The 7,419-nt window shown below is 35.2% G+C and overlaps 1 pseudogene; it reads left to right on the top strand.

Annotated features, from left to right (window-relative positions):
- Positions 1 to 1,535: 1,535 nt before the first annotated feature.
- On the top strand, positions 1,536 to 3,917 carry LOC148931040 (uncharacterized; annotated as a pseudogene).
- Positions 3,918 to 7,419: the final 3,502 nt, after the last annotated feature.

Here is a 7,419-nt window from a genome sequence, read left to right as displayed (position 1 = left end):
TGACTAAAGTTGATTGTAAAGGTATGCTTGCTAGTTCTTGTGTTTCTAGTTTGTGGAGCCATTAGGTGTTTATATGTGAAAGTGTCTTTGGGATTTCTTTCTTGTTCTTCACCTAAATCATAACACTAATCCATCCTCTATCCTTTTATCCCTTTTTCTTGTTCCATTCCTTGGTTTATCTTGTTTATTTGTTGGATTTATTTACAAGAATAAGTCTGGGGCAAATTCATGAGTCTTCAATCTATAAGATTCACATTATTTGGTATCAAGAGCTATTGGTTCTTGTTCTTGTAAGCAAAAAAAATTAAAATAATAATATCTCAAAATCTATCCATAGACATTAGCTATGAACTTGCATATGTGTTGTTGGGTATGTTTATGTGAATGTTACAAAGTTATAGGCCGAAATTCAATCATTTGTTGGGTATATTGTTGTTTAGTGAAATTGTGCACACAAATTGTTTGTTGTTTTGTCCCTTTGGCCTTGCACCCTACTTTCACTAATCTTGTGGCTTCTTGCACTAGTTTTCATTTGCCTAGTTGTGTATCTTGTTTGTGCTATTTGTGCAACCCTTGGGATTACATCATCTAGAGCAAGTGAGGAAGAGTATCTAGCCACTAAATCTCTAAGCCTTCCGAGAGACACTGGGTGTGAGTTTGGGGAATTGGGGACATACTTTGTGGGTTGGGAAGTGAGCTCCTCAGTTAAATCCCCATTCTTGGGGGTGTGCGTTGTTTGTGTTACTAACAAAAGGGTCGTGTCCCTAGTCCTTTTTATCTTCTTTGTAGGTACCCAAAAATAGGGATGTCAATCGGGCCAGCCCACCGGGTTTCGGGCCAACCCTATTCGGGTTGCGGGTCAATCTGGTACGGGCTAGTCGAGCTGTGATTTTTTCGGGTTATAAAAGTTCAACCTTAACCCTAAAAGCTCGGGTTTCGGGCTAGCCTAGCGGGCTAATCAGGTTGTTACCGATAAAATTAACATGTGTTCAATCTAATAAATAATGGTGAAAATTAGTTATATTTATAAAATGTAAAATATTTAATTATAATAAATTTGAGATATATGCTTAAACTCAAACATAAACATGATCAAATACTAATATTTGAGATTTATGCAAAATAAAATAAAAACATCAAGAAATTTTAAAGCATGTTTTAGAAATTTAAATATATTTTTTAGTGAATTTGAAGTTTCTATTTTATGTATCTATTATTATTATGTTAATAAAAATTTAATATATAATTTATATATTTAATATAAAATTGAAAGTTATTTTTTTAGTAATCTAAATTATAAAATAACCAATGAAGTGTCGAATTAGAATCAAACAAATAGAACGATAAAAATGTAATCGGGTTTTCGGGCCAGCCCATTGAGTTTTCGGGTCTGGCCCTGACGGGTTGCAGATTAATCAGGTGCGGGCTAATCGGGTTGTATCAGGCTAGAAATTTTCAGCCCTAACCCTATAAATTTGGCGGGCTATTCGGGCCAGCCCACGGGTTGCGGGCTACATTGACATCCCTACCCAAAAATGCCACCACATACGAGGAATTCTAGGCACAATTCTCCTAGAAGGGAGGATGGGGACAACATCGCGTCCACATCCGACGACACCCTCAAAGAGATGCTTTCCTCAATCATGAAGGAGATGCACGAGGTGCGGAGAAACATAAATTCTATGCAACAGGGTTTTACTGCATTCCATGAGGATATAGCTCTCCTTAGAGATCGAGTTAGGCGTAACCATTCCGTAGCACCTAGTGACCGATAGAGACATGATAAATCCGCTACAAGTCAAGGTACCATGATTATGGACTTGATAGAGGAAGTAGAAGGGAACAAGTTACAAAGTTTCATGGAGAGTCTCACTCTAGGAGGATGAAGGATCATGATCAATGTAAAGTGCATGAGTGGTTAATGGGAGAGGAAGTCTCAAGTAAACAATGAAAGAGCTCAACTCGACATGGTGGTGGTGACACAAGTCGAAGAAGCATCCCACCAAAGAAGGTGGACCTATCTCATCTTAGCTATCACACGAAGGTTTCGTCGTGGTTGTCATCCAATTTCCCTACTTCAAAGAGCTTGATTCAAAGTGAGTGTGACAATGTTAACCACATTATTAAAGAGCGTGCCAAGCATAGGGTGGATTTTGTTGCCAATGATGATGAAGAGCAATGTGAGCATGAAAACAAGTCCACAGCCATACATGAAGAAGATGCACGCCCAACTTTCAATGATGGCGTGTCTAGCATAGTTGAAGCCGAGGAAGAATGTGGGCCATTGAATGCCCTTCACATCTTGAATACCAAACCAAAGCTACATGAGGTTGCTAATGGAAATAAGCACTTGAGAGAGAATCGAGAAAAAGAGGAAAAGCTAGAGAGGGAGAGCATGCTTCAAAAGCCAATAGAGTGTGAGAAAAGGCAAAAATGTGAGACGCAAAAGCCAAGAGAGAGTGGTGGGGTGAGTGTGAATCAAAGCTTTTAAGAGAGAGAAACCACAAGCATGTGAGAAAAAAAGGTTGCTTGTTAGATTCTAAGATCACCCATGGGAGTGCTCTAAATCACCCTATCCTTTTTGCCCATAGTGAGAAGAGTGACACTTATTTCACTAACTCTTTCGACTTGTCTTTCATCTTTGATGACTTTGTGATGCAGAAAGTGAAAGGTTTGGAATGTGAACCCCGAGTTGAGGAGGCACCGAGTAACTTCTTACCGGTAATGAACTCATGTGAACAAGGCCAAGTTGAACCGCTCCTTACCCAAGGTTCAAGTATTCTAACCTTGACTTGTGCTAAAGATTCAATGAAGCATATGAAGGTTATTAGTTTTAAAAATTCCATGTGGCTTGAAAGTTTTGACATTGATAATTGGTGTGATATGTGGTGGCATGATCTTGAATTTTTGGGTGCCAAATCTATCTTTGCATTATATGATGACCCTTTCTTGGTAAAAAAAGATGAAATGAATTCCTTGCATACTGAGATGTCTAAGTCTTCACTTGTTCGTAATTTTAAGTTTCAAAAATATGTGGATGAGAATAGTAGGACCAAGAGAACTGAAATTGTTGATGACTTTAGAACTTGGTATTTGCTATATTTTAATTGCAAAATGGTTAGACCCTTCAATGGGATCGGGATGTTCTATGGTCGTTTTGTGAAGGACTTTTCCACTCACATGTCTTTTGTGGGTTATGTTGTGATTAAAGTCATAATAATGCATTGTTCTCATGTGTGTGCTCATGTCTTGAAATTGTTAGAGCAATTGTGAGGGACTTATTTTGATAAGTTCCTTATGTTGATTGATGTTATGTTTTACAAGATTCATGTGGTGTTTTACAAGGTTCACATGTCTTGTTTTGAGCATACCCTTCATGCTATGCATAATAGTTTTTGGTCACATTCTTCTCATAATAATGACCACTTCTTCAAAGTGTTGGCGCAATTAAGTGAGCATCATGTTGACAACATTGACTCTTTACTTGGTATAATTCCTTGTAAGCTTAAAGAAAATGATCTTAAGATGTAGGTGTCCTTTGTTCTCATTGCTAAATTCGATTTTGAATGTGATGGTGCAAGTTGATTCGTTGATTATGATTGTGAGAACCATCTCTTTGTTAGTGAAATGTCTTTTGGGTTCCGAAGTGAAATCAACCTCTTGCACAATACTATGATATTTGATTTGGACTTGCTTGATTTTGTAGGTGAACTTGATGGGGTTTGACGACAAATCCTTCAAAAGAAAGAGGGGATGATGTGAATCCGGGTGTCATAGAGAAGAATCAAAGAACCAGATTTGAGGACAAATCCTTTCAAAAAGAAGGAAAGGATGATGTGAATCCGGGTATTCAGAATCATAGGATGCAACGACATCGAGGGCCATGGGTAGATTGAGGTCCGAAAAGAAGGTGGTGATATGGTAAGGAGCTAAGCCGGATTCGGAGGTCTGACTCAAACCAGAATTTGCCTATGAATATAAAGTCCAAATTCTATCCTCATACCACCATTGTCTTCATCGTCGAAAGAGCTTCGTGTGAGTACCTTGCACGCCTCAATCGGAGCCCGGGTGAGGAAGTTATGATCATTTTACATAAGTCGCGCAGTCCACAAGCAAAACGCCCAACCCGAGCGTTTTCACCATGAAAACGCCCGACCCAGACATTTCTAAGGAGAAAAACGCCCGACCGGGCGTTTTGTGCGAGTTGAGATTTTGAGCTCCTTTTGCCTCTTTTATTTAGCACTTTTAACCTCTAGTATAAATACTCATGTCTAAGGTTTTTGTCATTAGCTTTTGAATATTTGTAAGAGACAATTTCTCCATATTTGAGAGTTCACATTCTTCATCTTTTGAAGACTTATTAAATTCCTTCGGATTGCATTCGATCTTTTGCCTGACTAAGGTTGATTGTAAATGTATGTTTGCTAGTTCTTGTGTTGCTAGTTTGTGGAGTCATTATGTGTTTATATGTGAAAGTGTCTTTGGGATTTCTTTCTTGTTTTTCACCTAAATCATAACACTAATCCATCCTCTATCATTTTATCCTTTTTTCTTATTCCATTTCTTGGTTTATCTTGTTTATTTGTTAGATTTATTTATAAGAATAAGTTCAAGACAAATTCATGAGTCTTCAATCTATAAGATTCACGTTAAGCTATGTACGACGATTACGAATATGATATTCCACGTGAGGATGTGTGGCACATATTTCAATACCGAGACAGCGTAAAATCTGCGTATGCATAAATGAATTGATTTCTTTTCATAAAGTACTAGTAGACAGTAGTACTGTGTTTGACTTGATTAATTCACTTAAATTAGATTATGGCCCACTTTTTGAAAAAATTAACTAATCATTCAACTCAATTTTCTCACTCTCTTCTTAGAGACTATGGGACTAGGCAATTTATCATAAAGCTAAATCGAGTTTATTTACCCAACTGTACACAGACAGTTAGCAAGCATGAGAAACTTACTTTGGGTGGAGTAGTTTTCATTAGATGGCGTACTTCATTTTCGGACTGACTAGACGACGAACAAAACAAAATTAAATATAAAAATAGAAAACTCTGCGACCCCATGCCATGGAATTTATAAAAATACTGTATTTAAAATACTACATTCAATTAATAGATGCAATGTCATGGAATATTTAAGTAAGAAAATTTATCTTATGCGTGTTAGGACATCCCTAGACACGTGGCTTTGTAAACGCAACCTATATAGGAATCTTCTTAACAAAATTGGAGACACACAACCTATAACAGCAATCTTCCTAACACAATAGGAGACACGCAATGACATAAGAATTAATCGGGTTAATTGACAATAAAGCGCAACTCACCTGGTAAGACGTTTTCTCTCTAACTGATAAGTAGAAGATTCAAGTTATCAAAGGGATTAGATAGGGAACCATTGTTGATTATCTTTAAAAAAAAGTTAATCTAGTTAATCTACATTAAATCATTATTATCAATACTGAATTCTACTCCCTCCATCTGCCAATATTTGGCACAAGTTGACCCCGCGGAGTGTTGGTCCTAGTCTCTAACAAGAGAATGACAAAATGCTAAAATGTGGAATGTGTTGTGGATGGAAATAGGCCGACCTTATTGCGGGAAAATAACATAATATGGAATTGAGACCGATCTTATGGAATGTGGAATCCATTACTGAAAATAAGTGTGACAAATATAGACAGACAAAAAAAAAAAAAAAACTAGTGCTAAATAATAATGGACAGAGGGAGTACCTTTCATCTCCATAAATGACAACTTACATCCATCTATAATCCCATTTAGCTATTTAATTTATGATAAATAGTGATATCTTTTAAAAGCAACTCAATATATTATTTATCTAGATACTAATTCAGATTGGTTCGTGGTAATAAGTCTAGCACATTAGTCATTTCTTGTTATGCATTTTTGACAAAATCTAACACACTTAGAAATTTCTTATTATATTTTCTCATACTTTATGTTCTCATTATTTATCTAATTTATTCTTTTTTTTTTACTTAACTCACTTAATATTTTTATCTTAAAGCATGCACAATAAGGTCGCAAAATGCGACCGCCTCCTGTAGCCAAAAATCAGCCGCATCATTTTTATTATTAATATTTTATTAAATTTTATATCCATTTAAAAAAAAAACTCTTATATAAAGGAGGAAATTAGAAATGATATCAAGAGAGCTCGAACTCAGCACATCAAACAGTAATATCTAAGCTCCATGCTGCTAGGATAAAGGCTCCGAACATTAAATTTTATATACTTATTTTATTTATAAATCCAAAATTTCTTCTCATTTAACCATTTCTTTAGTTTGCTCTCACCCAAATTCGTACAATATATAATAATCCGGGTCGTCTATCAATAAATTTCATGACCTGGGCAACTCAAAATATCTTTGTTACATACTCTTTCAATGGGATGAGATCGGAACGATGCAACATAGTAGAATCCCAACAGGAGAAGACCTCTGCGCGGATATAATTAGATTATAATGTTTTCAATCAATGTTATGTTCTTAATATTTTGCAATTCAAAAATTAAAAGAGAAAAATATTACAAATGATAAAAAATGATGAAATGAGTTGTGAATGTAAATGAGGCTGACCTTATTGCAGGTCTTATAGCTGAAATAAAAACTGTTGATGTGGCAAAAAAAAAAAAAATGGTGTGCAGTTGAAAATGAGGCTGATTTTCAGGTATATATTGTGTATACTTTTAATCTCGTACCCAAAAGAAATATCCCAATATTAATGTGACATGGTGAATACAATTCCGTTCCCATTAATTGTCCCATTTTTTACTGGTCGGATTTTAAGAAACGTTTTTATTTTGTTAAGAAAAAGTGGGAGGAAAAACTTAGTGGAATTTGCGTCTCACTTTTAAATACTCCTATATAGTTTTATAGTAATAATTATGGATATAAAAATTGAGTGGAATATTATGTCTATTTATCAAATATAATAAAAATAAATGAGGCGATTAATAGTGATTGGACGAAAATGGCAAATGAGAGGATTTAATAAGAATAGGGGGGGAGTATTAATTTAGGAAATATAATATCATATCTACCAAAAATAAACAAAAATCGACACTTAACTCGTGATGATATAACTTGTGACGAATAGGACATACAATCCTGAAACTTTCGTAAATGAAATGAGCTTAGGTGTAATATTATTTGATTATAGATTGTTGCGATGCAATTTCTATTGCTGCGAACGAAATAAATATTGCTATAATAAATACTACTAAAATAATGAAATAAAATTTTTTATTGGCAGAAATATAGTTATCGAAAATCTTATCATTACTTAAATACCCTTTATAATGAACTAGTACTATAATTACTAAATGACATACATTTTCGCCACGTGACAAATTCTAACGCTACAATCGATCAAC

This window comes from Salvia hispanica, chromosome 3, assembly GCF_029641045.1.
Source record: "Salvia hispanica isolate PSC_SH4W2 chromosome 3, Shi_PSC_v1, whole genome shotgun sequence".
Classification (NCBI taxonomy): Eukaryota; Viridiplantae; Streptophyta; class Magnoliopsida; order Lamiales; family Lamiaceae; genus Salvia; species Salvia hispanica.
The sequence above is the reverse complement of the archived record's forward strand: the minus strand, read 5'-3'. Positions and strand labels throughout refer to the sequence as shown.